Source organism: Dermochelys coriacea, chromosome 23 (assembly GCF_009764565.3).
Source record: "Dermochelys coriacea isolate rDerCor1 chromosome 23, rDerCor1.pri.v4, whole genome shotgun sequence".
NCBI classification, from domain to species: domain Eukaryota; kingdom Metazoa; phylum Chordata; order Testudines; family Dermochelyidae; genus Dermochelys; species Dermochelys coriacea.
Genome location: NC_050090.1, coordinates 11,858,373 through 11,885,960, shown reverse-complemented (window position 1 = coordinate 11,885,960; position 27,588 = coordinate 11,858,373). Strand labels below are relative to the sequence as shown.

General features: G+C 50.8%; 1 protein-coding gene and 1 long non-coding RNA gene across 2 annotated transcripts in view; one reads left to right on the top strand and one right to left on the bottom strand.

Annotated features, from left to right (window-relative positions):
* The window catches only part of LOC119846933, a 323,834-nt gene that overhangs the window by 108,390 nt on the left and 187,856 nt on the right, over nt 1-27,588 (top strand). The gene's annotated exons all lie outside the window — the stretch shown is intronic.
* Nucleotides 4,479-17,237, bottom strand: LOC122457251. The gene is made up of 3 exons (XR_006276726.1): nt 17,069-17,237; nt 7,365-7,521; nt 4,479-4,598 (listed from the first exon to the last, which is right to left on the bottom strand). It is a non-coding gene; the product is annotated as an uncharacterized LOC122457251 (long non-coding RNA).

Genomic DNA, 27,588 nt, shown 5'->3' with positions numbered 1-27,588 from the left:
TAGTCGGTCCCATTCCTTCGTGGTTCCCTTGTCTGTCTGGGTCCCCACCATAGATCATCCCACTCCTGCGTGGGTTCCCAGGTTTAGCTGGGACCTCTCTGCCCCATCCCCTTTCTCTCTGGGGGTCTCAGTCCGCACTCCCACTTCCCTTTGGCCAGTGTCAGACCGAGCCCGATCCTCCCGCCACCCCCCTCCTTCTCTGGGGGCAACGCCATCTTAACTGGCCCCCCTTGTGCCACAGGAAGTATCTCCAGTGCCTTCCTTTGACCACCTCAGGGCTAGCCTGGGCCCTGCGAGTCCCATGGGGCACCCCCTCTTCCTGTGCCCTGGCTTTCCACAGGCCCAACACATTTGGAGCCCCCCTGTTGACTTCTCAGGGGGTGCTCTCCCAGTTCCCCATTTCCCCAAGTGGAGCCTCTTTGCCCCATTCCGGTGGGGCACTCCTGTCTGTAGTGTCCTTTTCGACCACAGGCGTGGCAGTTTTTGTGCCTTGGCGTCAGCCTCCAACCACAGGTGCCTGGTTTATAAGGTACATGGGGTCTATGGGCCCGCTCCGGCAGCGGCTTACACGGACACCAATGCTGCTCAGCAAGCCAGGCCACACAAGCCCTCCAGTAATAGTCCATAATCGGTCTCTCAAGTCTCCGATCTGGGCAATAGTTCCACTGTCCTGCCCTGCCCCTTGTATCAGGGGTGAACCGCACGTGCCCACATTCTCCACCACCTGTAACAAAGCAAAGACCCACCGGTGTGACGCCTCCTGCTGGTTGTCTTGGGAATTAGCTCTTGTCCAGCCCGGAGCGCCTTCTGCAGGCTGGTGTCTCACCTGATTTAGGGCCCCTGAGTCCCTCCTGGACCCTGGTGCCCTTTACCCTGGAGTTCTGCCCACCGCAGTACTCTACATGCTGGGTCTCCCCTCCCAGGGGAACCTTCAACCCTCTAAGCCCACCTTGCCTCAGTGACTACTGCCAGTCATTATCCAGCCCCCTTTCCCCGGGGCAGACTGCAATCTGTAATGGCCACTCGTCATTGGCAAGGGGGTTAGGACCTGCTGCCTTTGCCTATCCCTCGTTGCCCCTCTGCAGTCTTTAAGGCTATATTTGTCTCAGTGTAAGCATCCTGCCATACCCCCAAGGGTCCTTTACAAATTCTGTGTGGTCTAATTCTGGGACAAGAACCTTATTTTCTTCTGATCAAATTAATTGGTAAGCCTATAATTCATATTATCCAAATTAATAATATTAACCTCCTAAAATCATGCAACACTCCACGTTAAGGCTGGTACAGCACCTGAAGAGGTTATGTGGGATAATTGGTTGGGAACAGCTACTGATAGAGCTCCCAGCCAACTCAGGGTTTGCTCCCTGCTTCTTGACAGTCTGTTCGGAGATCGGCACTCATGCTCTTCAGCCAGTGCGGACACCGACATGGAGCAGCCCTACTACAACAGCACTGCAAACAATCTTCAGAGAAGCTGGTGGTTTGGGGGAGCTGTATCTTGTGACCCCTTTCGTTAAATGGCTCCAAATTTGGGTCACTCACCTGACCCCAGACCACCGATTTGTATCACAGCAAATTTCAAGCTAGTTCCAGGAAGCATGGAGATTTCAGAGCACTTACAAGGGAAGTGTCATCTCAATCTTGCTCTGCTATAACAGTCCCTTCTGGGAACCAAGGAGTTTGCAATGGGAGCTGCCTTCAGGGGATGTAAACCGGGAGTTTGGTTCCCAGGTGCAGCTCCTGTCAGCCGCGGGAGCAGAGAGCGGGGCTGGGAGCTCTGTCCCCCATTGTGTGCTAGGTGCCCCCCATCCCGGGGGAGTGGGGCTGTTAGCTCAGGGGATCCCCGCCCAGGGAGCAGGGGACGGGGGTTCTAGGGAGGGGGAGGGGAACATTCAGGGGCTCTGGACCTAGTAAAACCCAAGCTTCCACACAGGCTGCCAGTTGGGAGCCAGGCGCGACAAGGTGCTGCCCTTGGGGACCCAGCAACTCCAGGGGACAACATGAGACCTCAACGCACGGATGGAGATGGGAGACCTGGATGCATGGACAGAGACGTGAGGCCTCAGGATGCTCAGAAGCTTTATTGGCAGCAATCACACATCAGAGAATCAGCAAAAAGCATCACCCACAGACGGGAACAATCCCAAAGCAGCCCCCACTGACAGAGCCCTGCGCTCCGAGATCCCTACTGCCCCACCGTGGCTATGGTCCAAGCCCAGGAATCCTCCCAACCACCAACATCTGAATAAGGAGCTCCCCCCGCCTGATCCAGCCCCATCATACTCTCACCAGGCCCAATGTGCCCTGCTCCCATCCACTGCCTCCTCCCCCCGGCCTCATGCAGGGTTGGAGGCTGAGTTCTAGATCTGAATTCCGACCTCACTGAGTGAATGTGGGATCTGGTCTGCAGCTCAGAGACAACCTGGGGATAGGTTGAAGCTTGACACACTGCGGGGGGATGAAGGTTTAGAACGCAGCTTTTAGGTGCGCTGGGGGGATGGCAATTCTAGATTGGTACACACTTGGAGAGTGGGACAGGCTTCTAGATCACAGATTGGAGCCCACACAGGGATGGGCTTGTAGGCTGGAGCACAACCAGAGATGGTGATGGGGTTTTACATTGGAGCACTCCCAGCGATGGGGCTCTAGATTGCAGATTTCAGCATACAGGGATGGGGTTCTAGATGGGGACACACTCTGGAAGGGGTTCTAAATCAGTGCATGCCCGGGAATGGGGTTCTGGATTGGACTTCATCCATGGATTGGGGTTCTAGATTGGGGCACACGTTAGAATGGGGTTCTAGATTGGAGCTTGGTGCCTGATTGGGATGTGTTTCTGTGACACTCAGCGAGCCAGAAGCGCATGGGCAGCGAGAGAGGCCAGTGGCAGAAAGAGCCACGTGTGGTTCCTGGCCCCCTCCACTGTCTACCTCTTCCCAGGCAGGCAGGGGTTGTTTTCAGGGTCCATCGCAGCGCAGTCCTGGCAGCAGTTGTTGTCACAGCGCAACAGGGGCACATCGTGCAGCTGGTGCCAGGCGTTCAGTAGATCCTGGCGGGTCACCACGGGCTCCGTATCGTTGCGGAAGATACGCTGGAAGACGAAGGCCTTGTAGTTGTTGTCGATGGTCGAGAAGGCATCGCTGGTCATGTTGAGGATGTTGTAGGGCCCGTTTACCACCAGGCACATGCTCGTGCAGGGCGAGTTAAGGGTGAATAAGATCAGGCAGCAGTTCAGTCTGCATGTCCTGGCCTTGAGCTGGGCCACCCAGCTGTTCTGGCCCCCATGGAGCAGACGCCACTCACTGTGCTGCCAGTGAGTTTTCTTACGTCTAGGCTTGGCAGCTACAATAGGCCACATATTCGAGGTGTACTGGCCATTTCGATTAGCGAGCGCCTTATTCACAGCATTCAGCGCTTCCTTGGGCAGCTGCTCATGCAAGTTGGTGGGTTGGTCACACTTCTCACGGGGCAGGCTCACGACAAAGGCATATTGACATCCATTTAGTCTGAGGGGCCTGAGAGGGATCAGAGCACAGCAGGGTCAGGGACTCGGGACTCAGCCGGGGATGCCAATTAAAAGGGAGAGAAATAGAAATAGGCCCCCCAAATATCCTCCTATCTCAAGGCTCCATCTCCCCCATGCATCCCAAATCACCCCTCCAGACTCTGGACCCCATCTTTGCCTGGATTCTCAGAATCACCCCTCCAAGCTCTTTTCCACATCTACCCCTGAACCCCCAGAATCACCCCTCCCAGCTCGGGCCCCATCTCCCCCTTGTAAACCAATAATCACCCCCTCTATGTCCAGGCTACAGCTCTCTCTGTGCCCCTAAAATTATCTCTCCCATCTCCTTCCAGATCCCCCACAATCAGCAACTCCCAGATCTGGGCCCAATCTCCCTCAGCTGCCCCATAATCTCCCCTCCCCACCACAGGTTCCATCTCCCCACTGAACCCCCAGAATCACCGTTCCTTATATCTGGGCACCACCTCCTACACCCTGAGAATCACCCCTCCCAGGTGTGGGCTCAGTCTTCCCCCTGCAACCCCATTATCACCACCTCCTAGCTATGGGCTCCATCTCCCCCCCGCAGCCCAAAAACACCCCACCTCTGAGCTTCATCTCCCCTTCCACCCCCATTATCAGTCCCTCCCAGTTTTGGGCTCCACCTCCCTCTGGACCTCCAGAATCAACCCTCTCCCAGCTCTGGGCTCAATTTCCCCTCTGCACTCCCAGAATCACCTCTCTCCAAGACTCTAGTCATCCAAATCAGGGGTGAGTTCATCACCCAGCATGCTGGGTGCTTTCCAACTACGGTCAATGTCTGAGCAGAGCCGGGCACAATGGGGCCCCCTGACCTTCCTGGGCATCCCTACAAGCCAGTGGGATCCAACCAGGGCCATTCTGTGCTGCTCTTTGCAGCTGGGCTACAGGGGCAGGGAAGGACAGAGACAAACCCCAGGCCGGTCACTCACTGGTTCACATAATCCACGATCTCTTTGAGTGCATCTGGTCTGATGCTCCTGGAGGTCTCTGGCCCGAAGCAGAGGAGAAGGAGCAGCAGCAGGAGTCTAGCCGTGGGCATCCATCCCGGTACCTGCACAGGACTCCACAGACTCAGAGCCCCCCCAACCCACATCTCCTAGGCCTGCTGTGCTACCAACAGGAGAGGGGGCCGTGGGACCTTGTGGGGCTACATGGGGGAGGAGGAGGAGGAGCGGGACATGGGGAAGTCATCAGAGTTTCCATGGGGAGGAGGAGGAGGGGGGCAGAAAGTACCCCTGGTACTCCATGGGGTAGTGAAGGCAGGGGTCATGGGGGACTTCCCTTGGGCTCCATGGGGCAGGGAAGGTGGGGGGTAGAGGAGACTCATAAAAACAACCATACTGGATCAGACCAATGGTCCAGCTAGCCAAGTATCCTGTCTTCCAACAGTGGTCAAGGACAGGTGCCCCAGAGGGAATGAACAGAACAGGGAATCATCAAGTGATCCATCCCTTGTCGCCCATTTCCAGCTTCTGGCAAAAAGAGGCTAGGGACACCATCCCTGCCCATCCTGGCTAACAGCCATTGATGGACCTATCCTCCATGAATGTATCTAGCTCTTTTTTGAAACCTGTTATAGTCTTGGCCTTCCCACATCCTCTGGCAAGGAGTTCCACAGGTTGACTATGCGTTGGGTGAAGAAATACTTCCTTTTCTTTGTTTTAAACCTGCTGCCTATTAATTTCATTGGGTGAACCCTAGTTCGTGTTGTGACATTACACCCCATATTCTTCGTAAAAATATGGTATAACTAAGATATACTTTAGGCAAGATGACTCATGTAAGATATCATTGAAAAGATTATGATTTACTGCATGTGATTATCCAATTTGTATGCATGTATCATTTCTGTATCTGAAGTTAGGAATATTGACAATGTAACAATTACAACTGGGTGTGTACTTGGGAAAATGCCCACCAGACAGTAAAGTAAGTAATCATCCTAAATGAGCCATTTAAGAAGGATAATAGAACTGTGAAGATACTAATCACTCTCCTTCCTGAGAGGCTTCGTGGGACCCAGCTGTGACACTACCAGGGCAGGTAGTCCTGTCACCTGATACAAAATACCACCTTGGACGCTGCTGGTACTTTTCCTCTGTAGGGGGATGGAGATCAAACAATGGATTCCCGCTTTAGGTCAATCCTTTTAAAGGGCTGGGGTGGGGGTTGATGTGGACTCTCCTCCATTGCCTACCCAAGAAGAAGGACTGCTGGAAGAACCTGAAGGGATAAAGGAACTACCTGAAAGGAAGGGCTGGGGTGAGTCCAGACTGAGACAGGGGTCCAGTCTGTAAGAAGAAATAACTGGAACTCTGAGCTACAGAAACTCTGAATCCTGCTTAATTCATCATTTAGAGTGAGAAATTACACTTGGTAACCTTTTTCTTTAGTGAATCAAGCTTAGTTTGTATGTTTTATTTTATTTGCTTAGTAATCTGCTTTGTTCTGTTTGCTATCACTTACAATCACTTAAAATCTGCCTTTTATAGTTACTAAATTAGTTTCCTTTATTATTAAACCCACTTTGTGCAATTTCTATCTGGGGCGGGGGGGGCAAGAAATTGTGCATATCTCTCTTCACATTGAGGAAGAGGGCGAATTTTTAGGAGCTTGCACTGTGCAGATCTTTCTATACAGAGCAAGACAATATATCTTTGGGTCTGCACTCCAGGGAAATGGGAACCTGAGTGCGGGGCAAGTCCTTTCAGCTGAGTCTTCCCATAGCCCATCTCAGTGTCTGTGTCTTTCTGCAGCTGGGTGTGACCCTGCCTGTGTGTGTGCTAGAGGAGGTTTAAGAGCCTGGCTCACCAAGACAGTGTAAAGGAGGCCCAGGCTGGCAGAACAGGCAGGCTCAGTGGTAACTCAGTACATTAGGTGGCACCTTCAGGGGGGCCAACCCATCAGATGCATGTTATGAGAAGGAGTAAATAACACTTCCTTATTTACTATCTCCACAGAGTCATGATTTTATAGCCCTCTATCATATCCCCCCTTAGTCGTCTCTTTTCCAAGATGAAAAGTCCCAGTCTGATTAATCTCTTCTCATAGAGAAGCTGTTCTATACCCCTGATCATTTTTGTTGCCCTTTTCAGAACCTTTTCCAATTCCAATGTATCTTTTTTGAGATGGGGCCACCAGATCTGCATGCAGCATTCATGATCATAGAATCCTAGACTACAGGACTGGAGGGGACCTGGAGAGGGCATCTAGTCCAGTCCCCTGCACTCATGGCAGGACTATTGTTTTATCTACACCATCCCTGGCGGGTGTTTGTCTAGCCTGGTCTTAAAAATCCCCAGTGATGGAGATTCCACAGCCTCCATTGGCAATTTATTTTGATGTTTATTCTGATGATGTGGGTGTGCCATGGATTTATAGAGAGGCAACATGATATGACTGTGGCTGCACTTAGAGTGGATATTTTCATCCAGATGACTCCAAGATCTCTTTCTTGCATGCTAACAGCTAATTTAGGCCCCATGGTTTTGTAGGTAGAGTTGGGATTTTATTTCCCAATGTGCATTACTTTTCATTTATCAACATCGCATTTCATCTGCTGTTTTGTTGCCCAGACACCCAGTTTGTTGAGATTCCTTCGTAACTCTTCGCAGTCTGCTTTGGATTTAACTCTCTTGAGTAGTTCTGTATCATCTGCAAATTTTGCCACCACACTGTTTACCCCGTTTAACAGATCATTTATCAATATTTTGGATAGCACTGGTCCCAGTACCGATCCCTGGGCGGGGGATGCTGCTATTTACCTCTCTCCCCTGGGGCTCCATGGGGTAGAGTTGGTGGAGGCGCGGGAACTCACCTGGGACTCCATGGTAGGCGCTGAAGGGTCCGTGTCTCTGCTGAGAGATGCTCACACCCACTCCTGGTGTGACAGGCTCCCAGCCCTGCTCTGTGCAGCGCTGCCCCAGGCAGACTGGCGAGCGTGGGTGGGGGCTGCTGGCCACAGACACCGGAATCTGGGGGCAGATGACAGGACGGGGAGTTGAACAGGGGCTCTGAGAACTTCCTCCTCATCGACAGCAGCTCGACAGCAGCGTGGGGCGGTCACTGCAGTGTCGGGCTTGCAGCGGCGCCAAAGCGGCCAGAACCGCTCCCATGCGGAGGGCGAGCCCGAAGGGTGCTGGGGCTGGGGCAGGGCGGCCCGGAGAAGAGGGACCCGTGGGACTGGTGCTGCGGGGGGTGCTGTTCTGCTGGGCCCCGCGTTCCGCTCTCCAGCAGGGGTGCGGCTCCCTCCTCCTCGACTCAGCCCCGGCGGGACAGTCCCCTCCCCCCTGTCTCCTGGCTCTGGGTCCCCTCTGCCCCGGCGGGGAGCCCCCGCTGCTGGGATGAGTGCTCCTCCCGGACACTTGCCTTGCCCCTCCTTGCTGCGCTGCCCCGGCCAGCCCCAGGCCGGTCTGGAGGCGAACAGGGAGCAGTATGGATGCCTGTTCCCCACTTACAAGTCAGCCCCGGCACCAGCTCCCCCAAGCCTGTCAGCCTGCAGCCACTCACTCCTCTACCGCACTAGCCCCCCTGCGCTAACTGCCCACCATCCCCCAGAGTTTCGCGGTCCAGGCTTTGGCCTGTCATCTGCCTATGGACAGCACCTGGTGTAAAGGACCCTCTGTCCCCAAGGCAGGCTGACCTGGGTGGCAGACAGATCGCAGCACCCGGGGGACTATTGCTGGCTCCCTGTTAAGGCTGGTACATGCCTGAAGAGGTTACATGGGGGGATAATTGGTTGGGGACATGGAAGTCCAGAGCTCACAGTCACTGTGGGTTTTGAGCCATGCTTCCTGATAGTCTGTCCGGAGATCAGTGCTCACTCTCTTCAGCCAGGGCAGGCAGCAGCGTTACAGACCAACCCGGCCACAACACCGCAAACAATCTTCAGAGAAGCTGGTGTTGGGGGGAGCTGTATCTGGGGAACCCCTTGGTGAAATGGCTCCAAATTAGGGTCACTCACTTGACCCCAATCCCCCTTGTATCACAGCAGATTTCAAGGTCATCTGAGGAAGCATAGAGATTTCAGAGCACTTTTAGTCGTGAAGTCACACAGACGGAGATGGGAGACCTGGACGCACGGACAGAAACGCCCCCAGGATGCTCAGAAGCTTTATTGGAGGCAATCGCACATCAGAGAATCAGGAAAAAGCATCACCCACAGAATGGAACAACCCCAAAGTAGCGCCCACTGACAGAGCCCCAGGCTCCAAGATCTCCACTGCCCCACCAAACAGGCCCTCCTTTTATATGGGAAACCCACCAGGCATTGCTTGCTATGGGAAAGGGTGCCTGGCAGTTTGAAAGCATTGAAATGAATGCAGAAGAAGCAGAACCCTGCATGCCCCTAGGGCTTACCATGGCTGCCTGCCAGCTGAATTCTGTTGCCCGGCCAGATGTGATGGCTTACTCACACCAAAGTGGCAGGCACTTCAGTATAAGAAGCAAAATGCGACCTTGTACAGAAAGAACATGTGCTGTGCACTATGAATTGCCTGTTTCACTGAGAAAGAGTGTCCCCTTTGTTCTCTAAAATGTATCTTTTAAAATACTACCCTCCCTTTTTCTTCTCCCACAGGTGCAAATGTTTCACCTAATGCGGCCCTATCTACTCCGTCCCAGAGACTGGTCCAGATTAGAAGGCGGAAAAAACGAACTCGGGACGACATGTTCGCGGAGCTCATGCAGTCCTCCCACACTGATAGGGCCCAGCTGAATGCGTGGAGGCAAACATTGCAGAGTCCCGTAAAGTGTTACATGAATATAAAGAGAGGAGGGACGCACATGATGAGAGCAGCCATGATGCTATGGTCAAGCTCAGGGGGGAGCAAACTGACATGCTCCGCTGTATGGTGGATCTAATGCGGGAAAGGCAGCAAGACCACAGACTGCTGCTGCAGCCCCTGTATAACCGCTCTCCCTCCTCCCCAAGTTCCATAGCCTCCTCACCCAGAACACAGGGCACAGGGGGGAAACTACAGGGACCCACACACTCAACCCCAGAGGATTTCACAAGAAGCAGAAAGATGGCATATCCGAAATTTTGATTTGGTTTCTGGACTTGTCCTTTCCTCCTCCTCCACCCTCCTCCCCCGGTAGCCCCCCCCCCCATCTAGCTTCTGATTTCTCTCAATGTGTTGTGCAACAAATAATAAAGAATGGATTTTAAACAATTGTGACTTTATTTCCTTTCATATATATGAGGGCGGCTAAGTTCAAGAGAAACAAACACAACTGTCACACCGTACCCTGGCCAGTCATGAAACTGGCTTTCAAAGCTTCTCTGATGCACAACACACCCTGCTGCGCTCTTCTAATCGCCCTGTTGTCTGGCTGTGCAAAATTGGCCACCAGGCAAGTTGCCTCAACCTCCCACCCTGCCATAAACATCTCCCCCTTACTCTCACAGATACTGTGGAGCACACAACAAGCAGCAATTACAATTGGAATATTGGTTGTGCTGAGATCTAACCGAGTCAGTAAACTGCACCAGCGCACTTTCAAACATCCAAAAGTACATTCTACCACCATTCTGCATTTGCTCAACCTACAGTTGAACTGCTCCTTACTACTGTCCAGGGTGCCTGTGTATGGCTTCATGATCATGGCATTAAGGGGTAGGCTGGGTCCCAGAGGATAACTATAGGCATTTCAACATCCCCAACAGTAATTTTCTGGTCTGGGAAGTAAATCCCTTCCTGCAGCTGTTCAAATAGACCAGAGTTCCTGAAGATGCGAGCGTCATGCACCTTTCCTGGCAATCCCATTGATGTCGGTGAAACGTCCCTTGTGATCCACCAGTGCTTGCAGCACCGTGGAAAAGTACCCCTTGCAGTTTACGTACTGGCCACCCCATTGTTCCAGGGCCAAGATGGGGATATGGATTCCATCTATCGCCCTGCCACAGTTAGGGAACACCAGCGCATTAAAGCCATCCACAATGGTCTGCACATTTCCCAAAGTCACTATCCTTGATAGCAACTGGTCAATGATTGCATTGGCTACTTGTAGCACAGCAGCCCCCACAGTAGATTTCCCCCACTCCAAACTGATTCCCGACCGACCGGGCGTTGCAAGCTTCCAAAGGGCTATGGCCACTCGCTTCTCAACTGTGAGGGCTGCTCTCATTTTGGTGTCTTTGAGCTTCAGGGCAGGGTGTCTTTGAGCTTCAACTTCACAAAGTTCCATGAAAGTGGCCCTACACATACGAAAGTTTTGCAGCCACTGGGAATCATCCCATACCTGCAACACTATGTGGTCCCACCACTCTGTGCTTGTTTCCAAGGCCCAGAATCAGCATTCCATGGCATGAACCTGGCCCAGCACCACCATGATCTCCCAATCGCCACATGCCATGCTTCTGGGAACATCAGTGTCCATGTCCTCATCACTATCGTAATCACACTGTTGTTGCTTCCTCGCCTGGTTTTGCAGGTACTGCACATACTGCTGGATAATGCATGAGGTATTTACAATGGTCAAAACTTCAGCGGAGATCTGAGCGGGCTCCATGCTTTCCGCGCTATGGCGCCTGCACGGGTAATCCTGGAAAAAGGGCGCGAAAAGTAGGAGAGCAGAGTGGCAGCAAAAGAGGTCGTCGGTTCACGATAACCGAAAAAAGGCGGGAAATGGTTGTCTTCTGTAGCTTTCACGGAGGTGGGAGCCCAGGACAGACAACATGGAGAAGCTCGGTAGCACGGCAAGAGCGGTAGAGCAGAGTTGGCGGCGGAAGCTGTGCTGCTCGGTTCACGATGGCCGAGCAGAGTTGGCAGCGGAAGCGTTCGATGAGGAAGAGAAAGAGCAGATATTATAGAGATTACATAGAAAGACGAGAGGAAATGCGAGGTGGATTCATAGTACCAGGAGAGAAGCGGTGCACTGCCTGCTGAAAGCAGTGTGGCATCTGCACGCCAAAAAAGCGCGAAACAATTGTCTGCCGTAGCTTTCACGAAGGGAGGAGCGACTGACAACACACACCCAGAAACACCCACAAGAATGTTTTTGCCCCATCATGCACTGGGAGCTTAACCCAGAATTCCAGTGGACGGCGGGGACTGCGGGAACTGTGGGATAGCTACCCACAGTGCACTGCTCCGACATTCAATTCTAGCCTCGGTACTGTGGACGCACTCTGACGAATTCACGCACTTTAGTGGGGACACACAAGACCGAATGTATAAAATCACTTCCCAAAAATTCAAATAGAATAATTTCGGAATAATTTCGTACTGTAGACATACCCATAGAAGACTAGGGTAGGAAGAGACCTCAGGAGGTCATCTAGTCCAACCTCCTGCTCAAAGCAGGACCAATCCCAACTAATCATCTCAGCCAGGCTCTGTCAAGCTGGGCCTTAAAAACCTCTAATGGGGTGATGTCAGGGTTCCCTCTCCACTCTGAACTCTGGGGTACAGATGTGGGGACCCGCATGAAAGATCATGAAACTTAGACATAAGTGAGAGGTTTATCGCAGGAGTGGGTGGGTGAGATTCTGTGGCCTGCGCTGTGCAGGAAGTCAGACTAGATGATCATAATGGTCCCTTCTGGCCTTAATATCTATGAATCTATGAATCCCCTAAGCTTATTTCTACCAGCTTAGGTTAAAAACTTCCCCAAGGCACAAATCCTTCCTTGTCCTTGGATGGTACTGCTGCCACCTCCAAGTGAGCTAGACAAAGATTCAGGAAAAGGACCACATGGAGTTCCTGTTTCCCTAAAATATCCCCCCAAGCCCCTTCAACCCCTTTCCTGGGGAAGCTTGAGAACAATCTACCACCCAAATAGGTAAACCAGGTGAGCACAGACCAGATCCTTGGGTTTTTAGGACCCTAAAAACCCCAATCAGATTCTTTAAAACAGAACTTTATTATAAAGAAAAAAAGTAAAAGAAGCACCTCTGTAAAATCAGGATGGAAGGTAACTTTACAGGGTAATCAGATTCAAAACATAGAGGATTCCCCTCAAAACTTCAAAGTTACCAAAAAAAGGGGGGGGGGATAAACCTCCCTCTTAGCACAGGGAAAATTCACAAGCTAAAACAAAAGATACTCTAACGCATTTCCTTGCTATTACTTCCTATTTCTGTAAGTTTAGATGTATCATTCAGTAGGAGCTAGATTACTTGCTTGGTCTCTCTCTTTGACTCCAGAGAGAACACAGAAAGACGAAACAAAAACCTTCCCCCATAAATTTGAAAGTATCTTCTCCCCTTATTGGTCCTTTTTGTCAGGTGCCAACCAGGTTATCTGAGCTTCTTAACCCTTTACAGGTAAAGGAGGGATTTTATGGTACCCTTAGCTGTATGTTTATGACAGATGAATTCCACCACCTCTCTAGGTAACCCATTCCAGTGCTTCACCACCCTCCTGGTGAAATAGTTTTTCCTAATATCCAAACTAGACCTCCCCCACTGCAACTTGAGACCACTGCTCCTTGTTCTGTCATCTGCCAACATTGAGAGCAGCCGAGCTCCATCCTCTTTGGAACCCCCCTTCAGGTAGTAGAAAGAAGCTATCAAATCCCCCCCCCCAACCTCTTCTCTTCTGCATACTAAATAAGCCCAGTTCCCTCAGCCTCTCTCTCTCCAATTTGTCCACATCCCTTCTGTAGTGGGGGGCCCAAAACTGGATGCAATATTTCACATGTGGCCTCACCAGTGCCGAATAGAGGGGAATGATCACTTCCCTCGATCTGCTGGCAATGCTCCTACTAATGCAGTCCAATATGCCGTTAGCCTTCTTGGCAACAAGGGCACACTGTTGACTCATATCCAGCTTCTCGTTCCCTGTAATCCCCAGGTCCTTTTCTGCAGAACTGCCGCTTAGCCAGTCGGTCCCCAGCCTGTAGTGGTTCGTGGGATTCTTCTGTCCTAAGTGCAGGACTCTGCATTTATCCTTGTTGAACCTCATCAGATTTCTTTTGGACCAATCCTCCAATTTGTCCAAGTTGGACGCTGCCTCCCACACCCTGTGCCCATGCAAGGAAATGCCTCCTCCACCACGGGTAGCAGCAACGCCAAGCAGGTAGGGCTGGGTGGGGTCCTGGGGGACAGGGCCACTCTGTGCTCCCTAGCTTCAGCTGTCCTGCCCACAAGCACTGTGCTGGGAGGGGGGATCCTGCTCTGTGCTGGCTCAGCAGAACCTGAAGGCAGGGCATGGGGGAGAGGATCTGTGGGGGGGATGCTGGTATGTGAAGAGGTGGGAGGCACTGGGCAGTGGGGAAGCTTTGTGTATTTTGGGGTGGGAGGCAGTGGGGGGTCTGTGTGATGCACTGTGTAGTTGTGGTGGTGGGGCTGTGGGGAAGGGTACTGGGCAGTGGGGCTGGGAGAGATCTGTGCTTGTTGGGATGCTGGGCAGTGGGGGGCTACTGGACAGTTGTGGTGGGGCTTAGGGCGTGGGGGTGTTGGGCAGGTGTGGTGGTGTTCATGGCACTGTGCATTTGTGGGGGGGGTTTGCTGGGCATAGCGGGTCCAGAAGGTGCGGGGGAGGGGTGTGTGTGGCACGGCATGGACCCACCTCCACAGGGAAGGGGCACGTTAAGGGCACAGAGCTCGGTTGGCCAGTGTGTTTCTGGCGACTGCTGGTTTGTAAACAGTGCACTGGGCGAAGTGGGGCGGCCTGTGCCATGCCATGCCCCATTGCCCCTGGCCAGCCCCTGGCTCCAAGGACCGACCTCCCTGTGCCATGTTCTATTGCCCCCATAGGGGCCTACAATTATGTTCGGAGCCAGGCACACAACGAGTTAATTCGGCCCTGGTTCTCCTTCCCTGAGACTTTCATCCTCCTCAACAGCACAGAGGCTGTCCGACAGGGGTGGGACCAGTCTACTGTGTCCCGGAAAGTCTTATCTATGTACCTCTCTGTCTCCCTTAGCTCCTCCAGTTCAGCCACTCTGGTATCCAAAGCCTGTACATGGTCTCTGAGGGCCAGGAGTGCCTTGCACTGAATGCACACCTACACCGCGGGTAATTATACATGCTGCATTGGGTGCAATCAATTCAATAGCCCCCACTCTATTACTGGACTTCTAAGATGGGAAGGTGCCATTTTAACACATTGGCATTACCCCCCCCCAACCCATGTCTAGACACAGCTTGATCCGCACAAAGCCGCTTCAGGCAGGTAACCAAATTGGCTAATTACTTTGGAAAATCGAGACCGCCACTCATGGTGGGCTTTGGGGTGGAGGAGCGGGGTTGTTAGATGCAGGGATGGATGGTAGCGACGCTGGGGATGTGAAAGGGACTGCCTCAAGCTGCAAGAGCTCCAAGCATGGAGCAGCGTAGCTGCCAAGGACCGATGTGTCTCTCAGACAGCCATTGTTCCGCAAAGTGTGCCAGGAGACCCTGTCCTGAGCAGCTGTTTGAGAACAGCCCCCAGCAGAGCACACGGGGCATGCATGGAAGGAGACATGCAGTTGGCGCTCTGGATGGAAAGCAAGCTGTAATCAGAGCGTCCCTCTATTTCCCTCAGGGGCAATGGGGTAAATCATGCCTTGATTTACAGCCTTTGACTCCAATTGGCACCAGGGAAGGGTGGCATCCCACAGTCTATCAGGGGTGCATTTCCTCATGGGCAACAAGGGCTGGTTTTCCATGCTGTCCATGCCAAAAGTTTGTGTTGACCGCAAACTGTGAGATGCAGTGTCACCTGCAATACCGTGTATGGACACTAGCTGGCAGCTGCTTCTTGCTAGTGGCGCAATGGATTAGTACCTGGTTTGCTATTTCTCAAAGCCCTACCGAAGGGAAAATGTCTCTTTTGCAAGAAATTCTGTGATTTCAAAATGTGGTTTTGATCCACATTGGGAGAATTTTGAAATTTATGGCAACATGAAAAATTCCAAAATAAAATTTCTTTCGGGTCAGTCGGAATGTTTGGGTTTAGTAACATCGAATTCATAGATTCATAGATTCATAGATACTAAGGTCAGAAGGGACCATTCTGATCATCTAGTCCGACCTCCTGCACAGCGCAGGCCACAGAATCTCACCCACCCACTCCTACGAAAAAACCTCACCTATGTCTGAGCTATTGAAGTCCTTAAATCATGGTTTAAAGACTTCAAGGAGCAGAGAAGCCTCCCTCAAGTGACCCGTGCCCCATGCTACAGAGGAAGGCGAAAAACCTCCAGGGCCTCTCCAATCTGCCCCGGAGGAAAATTCCTTCCTGACCCCAAATATGGCGATCAGCTAAACCCTGAGCATATGGGCAAGATTCACCAGCCAGATACTACAGAAAATTCTTTCCTGGGTAACTCAGATCCCATCCATCTAATATCCCATCTCAGGGGATTAGTCCTATTTACCCTGAATATTTAAAGATCAAAATCACATTATCCCATCATACCATCTCCTCCATAAAATTATTGAAGAATTGTGTTGTTCCGGTTGTTTTCTGTGTAACTTAGAACTTAATATGTAAGTATAATCATATAGCATCATAGCAAATGTCTTTATAATAGAATAAACTGGAAAATAAATTGGGAAAGAAAAAGTATTTTTGGAAGGAAAAAGGAAACGACACAAAAAAATCGACACAATTCCAGGTTCCATTCCAACGAGACTGCATTTTCCAATTCAAAACTGCACTAGGAGACATTTTTTGAGCAGCTCTATCATTTAGTATTCATTTTATGGTAGCATCTGGGAGCTCCACTCATGGACCAGCACCTCATTTTGGAAACCCCAAGGAAACTTCATGGGGCCTCTGCAGTCAGTGCCCAGACAAAGACACGTCCCCATCAAGGAAATGTGAGGCCAGACCCCCCAGCTGGCATAAAGCAGGATCTCTGAATTGCAGTCAATGGGCCCTGGTCCCCAGCTGGTGTCAATTGGCCCTGCTCTACTGGAGAGGGAATTTTGATAATATGCGTAGGTGTGCCTCAGTTTCCCTCTGGGATTTGCCTTGCTTTGCATTGAGTTTCAACAGTTCTTGGGGCAGAGCAAGAGACACGGGGTGTCAGGTCATGCCGCTGTCCGGGGTGGAACCAATGGGTCAGTAAAGGCCCGGCTGAAACCGACCCAGATCAATGAAGAAGCTGGAAAGACAACAGGCTAGCGACCAACAAGCAAGAGGAAGGGGATTTTCCCACCTCTCTGCAGGGAATCCAGGCAAAGACTCCAGCTGGAGACACACACACATATACACACACACGCTAGGAACTCAGGGCAAAGGGACAGAGACAGGGACAGAGCCAAGGTGGTTTCGACAGTTGCATGGTTCAAGGCAGCCCAGGCCAGGCGAACTCTTTCTTAATCTCTGCCTCTGACAGCCTGAATAGTGATTACAATGGTTGTGTATTGGGGGCTGACCTGCCCCTATCACAGATAACAGGTTCTTTTCCTGGGCGGCTTCTTTACAGTTAACTGAGAAGATGGCAGCTGGTGAAACACACCTAGAAACGGTATTTAATACACACAATATCCTGGGCAAGGATCAATGCACAGAATGGTTAGAATAAGCACAGTAAAGTAGGTTCCAGCATGGCTCATACTTCCCGTCCTGCATTGCACATACTTACAGCTTACAGGGACCACTGGAAGCAGAGATGGAGGGGGAAGAAAGCGGTGCCAACCAGAAGGAAGGTCCTGATTCCATTTACACTGTCTCAGGGATCTGACGAAGCCAAAGAAATGGGAAGTGGGGGTGGTATTTTATACCCTTCCTTATGGTAACAGAACGGCTATGAACCGTATTAGATCCTTAACCCTGATTTGCAGCACTTATTTCTTAATTCCTGTATGTAAATGGGGTCTAATGGCTTAGCTATTGTATGGCAACCTAATTGCTAAAGGCCCCCAGCCCTCCCGTCTTGCAGAATCCTGTGGTGTACTGGATCCATTCATGACTACTATTTTGTCTCTCAGAAGGAAAGTGCAAAATATCTGACCTGGGGTAGGTCATCTCCTTAGATCTACAGTATTCAGCTACCTCCCAGCCTTCGGCATAACTCCTCCCGCCAGTCATGGAAAATTGCTCTGCCAGAATTTTTGGTGTAGCTCTATTATTTATTCTTAATTTTCTAGCAGTGCTTAGGAGCCCCAGGCATGGACAAACACCTCATAGTGCTAGGTGCTGTACATTATTTATTAGGTGTTTTACAGCAGCACCTGGGAGCCCCAGGAGTGGACCAATGCCCCATTGTGTTAGGTGCTGTACAAACTCAGAACAGCTTCATAGTGTTCAAGGTGAATAAGATCAGGCAGCTGTCCTGGCCATAGGTCCTGGCCGTGAGCTGGGCCACAAGGCTGTTCTGGCCGGAAAGCAGATGCCACTCGCTGTGCTCCGTGTATTTCCCATTCGGCATAATCACTTCATTTGTCCGGGCGGCCATGATGTTCCTGCTGGGCGGGTGGTACAGGGCACCGGCCGGCCAATCGTATCTCTCATGTCTGCTAGCTGGGTCGTGGGCAGACAGGTGGACAAATTCTGGGGGTTGCTGCAGATGGCATGGGGCAGCGTGGTGGTGAAGGTGTACTGACTGTTGACTCCACCGTTACTGAAAGAGGGCAGGACACAGAGGGATCGGGGGGGGGGCACCGGGCTCCTGGAACTGAGCCAGGAGATGCCAAGTAAAAGGGAGAGAAAGGGGAATAGGAACCAAAAATACCCTCCTTCCTCTGGGCCCCATCTCTCCCTGCACCTGCAGAATCAAGATGTTGCATAATCTAATGCAGGACTCAGTGCATCCCTGGCATGCTGGGTGCTCTCGGCCCTCAGTTAGGTGTCTCTAGTGCCTGGCACAATAGCAGCACCCTGCTCTCAGGAGGTGTCTCAGCAGAGCTGAGTAGAGTGGAGGCCCCCTGACCTTGCTGGGCATCCCTACAAGCCGGTGGGATACAACCAGGGACATTCTCTGCTGCTCTTCACAGCTGGGTACAGGGTAGGGAAGGTCAGAGACAAACCCCAGGCTGGTCACTCACCAGTTCACATGATCCACAATCACCCTGAGCACAGCTGGGTCAATGCTCCTGGTAGTCTCTGGCCCGAAGCAGAGGAGAAGGGACAGCAGTAGGAGTCCAGCCCTGGGCATCCATCCTGTTACCTGCACCGGACCCCAAAGCATCAGCACCCCCGAGCCTGGGCACAAACCCAGAGCCCCTCAACCGACATCCCCTAACCCCTGCTAGGCTACCAACAGTAGAGGGGTCAGGGGGAGCCCCCTGAGGCTCCATGGGACAGCAGGCAGTGGCTGGGAAAGGGAGAGTCATCAGGGTTTCATGGGCAGAAAGAGGGGGGCATGAAGCACTCCCCTGATGCTCCATGGGTCAGGGAAAGTGGGAGTCATGGGTGACTTCTCTTGGGTTCCATGGGGCAGGGGACATAGGGGGCACAGGACTCCCCTAGGCTTCCATGGGGCAGGGGAAGTGAGGGGCAGAGGGGGCTCAGCTAAGGCTCTATGAGGTAGGGGACCATAGCATCTGGGAGCCCCAGGCATGAGCTAGGCCCCCATTGTGCTGGCTCCAGTTCTGAGGAGTGGCATGTGAGGTCTCTGCAGGAGAGGAAACAACGTCGTGAGGCCAATGCCTCAAACCCTCCCTCCAGCCATGGCTGCGCCTGCGAGACAGACAGTTGCATTTGCAATCCCAGGATCGGACTTGCTTCCCATGTGAGAAGCCATAAAAACAAAGACACCTAGAACACAGGGCAACACTAGCTAAACACTCATCCATCCAAGTTATGGGAGAATCCAAAACCAATGGTAATGCCTGGGAACCCCCAGTCACGGGCCAGGATCCGATTGTGCTACGTGCTCTATGTTATTTATTAGGTGTATTACGGTAGCGCCAAGGAGAACCAGTCATAACCCTGAGACCCCATTGTGTTAGGTGCTGTACAGACTCAGAACAGCTCCATCTCACCCCAGGATCTCCCTTCCCCCAGGCCTGAGAGCATCCAACACAGCAGAGCAACCTGCAAAGACACGGCAGATGATTCCTTGGTAGCAGGTGTGACGCGGGCAGACCAGGTCCCAGCTCGTGCCAAGGTCCGCGTGTCTCAGCTGAACTGTGACGACTACCGAGCTGAGCTCAGTCTGGCTCAACTGTGCATTGGTGGTGGTCACGTAGGTATTAGAATTCCAAACTTCTGTTTGGGGTTTAGACTTTATCGAGTGCTTGTGAGTTGCTGGGCACATTAATCTCACTTATAGCATCTGTATCCATAGTGTACAGGAATAGTTGAGCATCCCAGTGCGAAACACCAGAGAGGAGAGAGACATTAACTAGTGGGAAGGGCTGATCTCCATCAGAAGGTGTCACATCCTACCCAACAAGAAAGATCCATTGACACCAATAGACCATTGTGGGTCGATAAAGAGGACAAAAGCTATTGGTTGTTCTGCTGTCTCTCCTCCCTCACGAAGACAACTCATAAAAGTGCATTCTTCCCATCAGTGAAGTTTGCACAAGGGAGGAAGGGGATGAAAATCCCTAACAAGAAGCAACTGGATCTCTATGCTGCTTGGACTCTGGGGAACAAGATTTTCACAAGAGATCCCCAGCTGCTTAGCTTGGGTTAGCCTTAAAGGTGACAAAAAGCTTGCTTATTATAGAAGCTGCTGTTATCTTTGGAAATGTAAGATTGTAACTCCTTTGTGTATCTATGTTCACCTGCTTTAACCTTCAAAATAACTCTTGTGTTTCCCGTTCCTAATTAATAAATCTGTACATAGTTTATTATAGAATTGGCTACAAGCATTGTCTTTGATGTGAGATCTAAGGTGCAATTGACGTAGGGTAAGTGACTGGCCATTTGGGACTGGGAGTAACCTGAATAGTGTGATTCTTGGTGTAAAGAAACTTCTGTCCCCAAGACAGGCTGACCTGGGTGGCAGGCAGATCGGAGGACCCGGGGGAATATCGGTGGCTCCATGTTAAGGCTGGCACATGCCTGAAGAGGTTACACAGGGTAATTGGTTGGGGACAGCTAATTATAAAGCTCCCAGCCAACTCAGGGTTTGTGTTTTGCTTCCTGACAGTCTGTACGGAGATTGGCACTCACGGTCTTCAGCCAGTGCAGGCAGCATTACAGACCAACCTGGCCACAACACTGCCAACGATCTTCAGAGGGCTATGGGGTGTCCATAATTAAGCATCAAGCATTAATATTCAGGATTTTAAGCACTTATTCATTTCTTAATTCCTGTATGTAAATGCGGTCTAACGGCTTAGCCATTGCATGGCAATCTAATTGCTAAAGGTCCCCAGCACTCCCATATTGCAGAATCCTGTGGTGTACTGGACCCGTTTCATCTTCCCCCCACCAGCCCTCGTGCTGATGCAACAGGCCTTTAATCCTAGCAAGCTTAAGAACCCATTTCTGTATGAACACCTATTAGCCCTCCAGGTACGTTCCAAGCTAAGAAGCAACGCACCCCTTGTAAATCTTATACATCAATGCCATTTTACCTCTAGCGAGTTAAATGTGCCCATGAGACAGGGTCATAGATCATAAGATCAGGTCAGGGCTCAACACCCTCTCACTCGAGGACATTAGGATTCTGTAGCAGGTGACTAATCAATTGTTTCATTGCTTGAAAAGGCGCCCTGGGTGTCACGCTGCCTGGAGCGGCTCACGACTGTGAATGCCGACTTCAGGGCAGACTGCCAGAAAGGAGGGCAGGCACCTCAAGCTGGTGGTGTGATCTATAATCAGATTTCACCAAGCCAGTAACAAATGTGAACTCCTGGATCGCTGTGACCATCTTACCATGGAGTCACAGACAGTCGCCTTAGCCTCTCCAGTCTATCTTGCCACCCATACAAACTGGGCTTTGTGATAAAATGGTCACTTACACGAAAAACCACACCACATCAAGTTGCTCCCATTCCCAAGAGACCAGTCGCTTACCCCAGATCAACAGGTACTCCAAATCTGACACCAAAGACAACACTGGCAGTAAACTAACTAAAGGTTTATTAGCTAAGAAAAGGGAGTGATAGTTACTGAGAGGAATACCAGATAAAATATATGTACAGATGAGCCACAGTTTGTAATTCCAAATAGTAGCAGTGATGTAATAAACTGCCAGTTTCTCAAAAATCTTTTCAGGGTACCCAGATCGTCTCTGGGGATCTCCACTTTGCATCTGGTGCACTTCCCTGTAAGAGTCCAAGCAGTCCAGAGATACAGGATTTTTTCCTTGAATCCATCTTTATAGCTTCTTCTCATAGAAAACGAGCTGACAGGGTCACTATCTGCATAGCTTTTCCTTTGATGATGAAGCATGAGGAATGCATTTTAAGCCTTTGACCTCCCATCATCATACACAAAGACCACCCGCCTTGAACCTAGCATCTTTCTGTTCAAGTTGTTCATTTGCATTCCACAAGGCTTTGTTTGATGGGTTATTTCGTAACATGGGCACACACAATGTAAATATTTGCTACTGAATTATAACGGGATACAGATAAGTGAAAATAATGCAGGTAACATCCCATGCATTTTCATGATTTAAACATGAAACATGCTTGTATACATTTAACAATCACTTTGATCTATACTAATACACAAGTGACTTGGCCTGGCACTCTGCCATGAGCTGGCACCTGGTCTGCCAGCATCACAGTGCAGTTGCTGCAAATATTCCCTGGGAGCATTGAGCCCTGCAGGACAGTACAAGCTTCCTGCAGGAGTCTGGCTGGGCTGGAGTCACTGCAGGTAGCCGCGAATATAAACAGGGGAGGCTGATGCCGAAGGCCCAGTCTCAGAGGCCATGGGCCTATGCTGTGGAAGTGTGTGGGTCCTTGGGGACCAGCCCATTAAAGGGGTCACTCTCTCGGGACTGGGTCCAGGCTGGGGCATAGACAAGCCCCTTTGGATCTGTGACCATGGTAGCAGAGGGCATTTCCTGACTGAATCAGGAGTATTTTGCAATGAGCAATGCGTAGCGGTAGAAACAAGGTCACCCCAAGGGAGCAGCAGAGAGAAACGGCGTCTGGTCACCTCCAGAGGAAGCAGCTGGTGGGAGACAAGGCGGTGAAAGGTTGGAAAGTCGAGGAAGGTGCACCCGCTGGAACTGCTCAAGAAAGGATAAGAACCAGAGTCCCGGATAGGGCTCCAGATGCGTGCCCCAGCTTGCCAACATTAGCCAAGGGAGATCCAGGGGGAGGTTCTTGAGTTGGCAGGGGCAGCATCCCCAGCCCCCCTGTAGCAGCCGCAGCAGCAACAGGGCAGATCCTGGACTCCACGCCCCATCTCGAGAGTTGAAGCGGTGGAGGAGAAAGCTGGATGCAGAGGCACCATGTGGAGATGCAGAGGCAGGAGACTGATGCCCGGAGACTAGCGGAAACTCACAAAGAACGAGAGGATCGTGAAAAGCAGCGACAGCATGAATGGGACATGGAGAAGCAGAGAGATGAGAGATAACAAGGAACAGTAGCTGGGGAGAGATGGCAGGGTGCCCACCCTGTGGGGGGCATATATGGTAGGTGGTAGCCCCTTTCCAGGAGATGGGAGATCTAGATGTTTCCCTCACCACCTTGGAGAAGGTTTGGGAGCTGAACCAAATCCACGCCTGAAGACTGGCTGTGTAGTCTCCCTCCCTTACGCGGTCCCTGAGCCATTGTGCCTCCAAGATGACTGGATGAGATCAGGACTGGGAACTATGGACCATTCAGAACAGTTTGATTGGTTGAGTCTGAGCTAACACTTGAGGCTTACGGGAAAAGGTTTCAGGGTGTGCAAAAGAACAAGGGTGTGACGTAGACAGAGGATGGCACCAGATAGACAAGTGCTCCCACAAGTGGGGAGAGGGGCCAGTGTCACTACCCTGGAATTGTAGGGGTTTAATCACAGAATCACAGAAATGTCGGGCTGGAAGTAACCTCGAGAAGTCATCAAGTCCAGCCCCCTGCACTGAGGCAATCTAGTAAATCCCGAGCAAGCCTGATGGGGGTTTGTCCAACCTGTTCTTAATAACCTCCAACAATGGAGATTCCACAACCTCCCCTGGAAACTATTCCAGAGCTTAACATCCCTTATCGTTAGAAAGTTTGGTTATTGTCTAACCTTGACTTCCCTGGCAGCAGATTAAGCCGATTAATTCTTATCCTACCTTCAGTGGACATGGATAACAATTGATCCCCATCCTCTTTATAACAGCCCTGAACACACTGGAAGACTGTTGTCATGTTGCCCCTCCGGACTCATCATGCCCAGGTTTTTCAACCTTTCCTCCTATGTCGGGTTTTTTAAACCTTGGATCATTTTTGTTGCTCTCCTCTGGACTCTCTCCACTTTGCCCACGTCTTTCCTAAAGTGTGGGACCCAGAACTGGACACAGTCCTCCAGCTAAAGGCCTCACCAGTGCCAAGCAGAGCAGGACAATGCCCTTCCGTGCCTTACATACAACACTCCTGTTAATATACCCCAGAATAATATCAGCCTTTTTTGTAGCTGCGGCACATTGATGACGAAGATTCAGTTCATGATCCACTCCAATCTCTGGCTCCTTTTCAGCAGTACTGCCGCCTAGCCAGTTATTCCCCATTGTGTAGTGGTGTTTAGAGCAATTCTAGGAAATATGTCCCCTTGAGCTTACAATGTGGTTAGTGGATCGAGTGCCTAAGGATACATGTAGCGTGGGCTGATGGGCAGATCAGTTTGTGGATAGCTACAGAGAGGGACCCAAAGGCGACTGGCAAAAACATGGGTCCCGGAAGGAGGAAGCAGGGGAGGCTCCCTAGAAATGGAATTCAAAGTATGTGTGGGAGCAACTGATCCTGTTAGACCCCCACACCAAGGGACCCCAAAGACCTGAGGTGCAACATCTGCAGCAGGACCTGACATAAGTGGGTGTACTCCCCGAGGCTCGAGGACTTGGAGTTTGTCCAGGACCGAGGGGCTCACCCCCCTCTGCCCTTACAGGAAGGCCACCTGCATCTCAAACTCATCATGTCAACCACGTGACTGAACTTTTAGAGGAACCCAGTCACACAGCCAGCCCCTCTGGAGCATTGGGGTGTGCTGGGGGATGGGTTCCCACTCCAGGCACTGGTGCACATGTCCTGTTGTACTCTCCTGGGCTCAGACTCATCTGACCCCCAGCGGGAGTGGAACGTGGAGGTAGTTAAGGGGCAGACCAGGGCTAGGATAGCAGAGGGCTGTGGGTTGGGATTGAGGGGCATCACAGAGCTGTGGGGAAGGGGAGAGGCTAGGCTAGCAGGGGTCTGCAGGTTGCAATTGGGCTCAGGGAAAATAGGGCATAGAGAGGTTCTGGCTTCCTCTCACACAAGCTGCATCCTAGACCTGCCTGTCTCACACTAAACCAAAGACTTTCAGATAAGGTGAATGTCAAGGCTGATTCCCCACTCTGGAACTTTGAGTACAGAAGCTGGGGGTTTGCAAGGATTTTAAAAATTAATACTGGCCACTCTAGGCCTGTATTAAACTCCCAAGGTCACAGCTTCTCTCTGACCTTGGATGGGTAGACGCTGCCACAACCAAAGGGCAAAAAAAACCCTTTAGACCCAGGAAGGAGCACTTGGGAATTCCTCCCAGTGGGGTACCCTCAAGCCCTTTCACCCCACCTCCGGGGAAGATCTGAGAAAGAAAACAAAGGAAATCAGCTGTTGACACCAGCTAATTAAACAACCTCTTAGGACACCAAAAAAAAAAATCCTGTTCTTAGGAAAGGTAAATTTTATTAAAAACTAAACAGAAAGAAAATACATCTGGAATTTAGGCTATTGCTAGATTTTAAAAGAGCAACTATAATAATTAAGCATCAAGAATGGTTTTCTTGAGGTCCAGCTTATTGGTTATCAGCAAAGCAAAAGCATTTGGGGATTAGCACAGAGGAGTCCACAAGCCAATAAGAAATAAAAGAAATAACCCTAATCGCGGCTTCCTAGACATTCCCTTATCTACTTACCTATCTGGGGTTTCAGATAAGTAATTCCTAGGGGTGATTTGATTATTTTTCATACCTGGTTTAAAGTTACATATAGCATTACTGCTCTGTGTCTCCTCTCTCTGGACAACAACCACAGACAGACAAAGGAAAAGTTTTTTTTCCAATTTTAAAAAGTTCTAGTCTTCCCATTGGCTCTTTTGGTCAGGTGCCCACTCCCTTCCTTTTACTTGTGGACTTTTTTAACCTTTTACAGATAAAGCAAGTAGAGAACAGCTACTAAGGGGGATTTTATAGCTAACTGGCTGGCTGGGTGTCCATAAAAGGAAGCTACGTTCCCCCCCCCCCCCCACACACACACACACTTCATTTATCACAGTGACTAATAAATGGTTCCTTGTTTTGGAGAGGCTGCCTGGGGTCGCTACAGGTACTCCATGAGAGCACCGGGCCCTGGAGGTGCTACACCAGGGACTGAAGGATTGCAAGGCAAATCCAGGGCCAAGACACCAGGGTAATGGGCACCCTAATAAGACAGAAAAATGGAAAGAGGGGTATGTGAACTAGATGGATGGATGGATGATTTGTAAGGCTAAGGCCTTTTCCTGTAGCCATATTGTAAGGCCTAAGGCCTTTGTCTGCAGCCAGATTAGGAGAGCAGCAGCCATTAGCTAAGAAGCAGGAAGTCACATCCTCACATTCCATCTGAATTACATTAAAACAATGTAATATCAGGCTGTTAAGAAGGGGACCCTGTCCTAACGGCCCCCACTATCACCAGATAAAGAAACAGATCTTAAGATGGTTAAAGAAAACTTAGTTTGATAGCATCCTGTCTGGCAAGAAATCACTTATCAATAGCTGTGGTTGTGAACTCCTCACTTCTTTATTGTTCTGTCATTATGGTCCCCACTTCCCTATTGTTTGTCTGTATGATGTCTGTCTGGTTCTTTGATTATTCTGTCTGTTACATAATTAATTTTGCTCGGTGTAAATTAAGGTGGTGGGGTAGGCTTGGTTAGAGAATTCTGTTACAATATGTTAGGATTGGTTAGTAAAATTTTAGTAAAATGATTGGCTAAGGTACAGCTAAGCAGGAGTCAAGTGTCACTATGGGGTCCAAGAAGGAGACCAGCAGAGAGGGAACAGAAGAACAAGAAGGAAAGACCTGGAAGAAGAAGAAGAACTCACCTCCAAGACACAGCCTAAGATCAGAGCTGCTACGAATCCTCTGCAGCAACCAGAATCCAGACGAGATTGACCTTGCCCGGCCAACGGGCAAAGTCCGCCTGCCTGATCAGGATTGGTGAGCACAGCATTGTACGTTTAGCACGTGGAGTCTGCTTGGTAATTGTCAATAAATAGAAACTAAGGATATTACTGTGTAAGGCTCTGTCACTGGTAAAAGGTCCTGCAAACCCGCAAGAGCATGCCCTAAGCCCCAGGAATTGGGTAAGGGGTGGGTATCTAAATTAAGAAGGCTACATCTTGAGCCCTAGAAACTGGGTAAAGGTGGGTGCCCCTAGAACATGCGAGTAACAGAGAATTTTGTGCGGGTAGCAGACTGGGCTGTTTGGTTGATGGATTAATGCATTGGTTGGTTGGTTGGCAGATGGATGGATGGGCTGTTTGGTGGTGGATGGATACATGGATGGATGTTGGATGGCTGGTGGATGGATGGATGGATGACCAATGGATAGGTTGGGTGAAAGATGGAGGGATGGACTGTTTGGTTGATGGATGAGTTAGCTGACGGATGGATGAATAGGCGGTTTGGTGGTGGATGGATGGGTTGGTTGGCTGGTGGATGGACTGTTTGGATGACCAATGGATAGGTTGGGTGAAACATGGATGGATGGGTTGGTTGGCTGGCTGGAGATGGATGGATGGATGGGTTGGTTGGCTGGCTGGCAGATGGATGGATGACCAATGGATAGGCTGGGTGAAAGATGGATGGATGGATTGTTTGGTTGATGGATGAGTTAGCTGACGGATGGATGAATGGGGTGACTGATTTATTATACTGCAGCTGGCACTTTCCTTCTGCTCAATCATCCAAGGGCTGTGTTCGGTGCTAGTGCTGATTTGTCTTTCACTTTCTCTAGGCAGATGTTCTTGTTGACATTCATCTTCTCTCAGCTGGGGCAGGTGTCATGGCCACACAGGTACATTACAGAGTGAGAGCC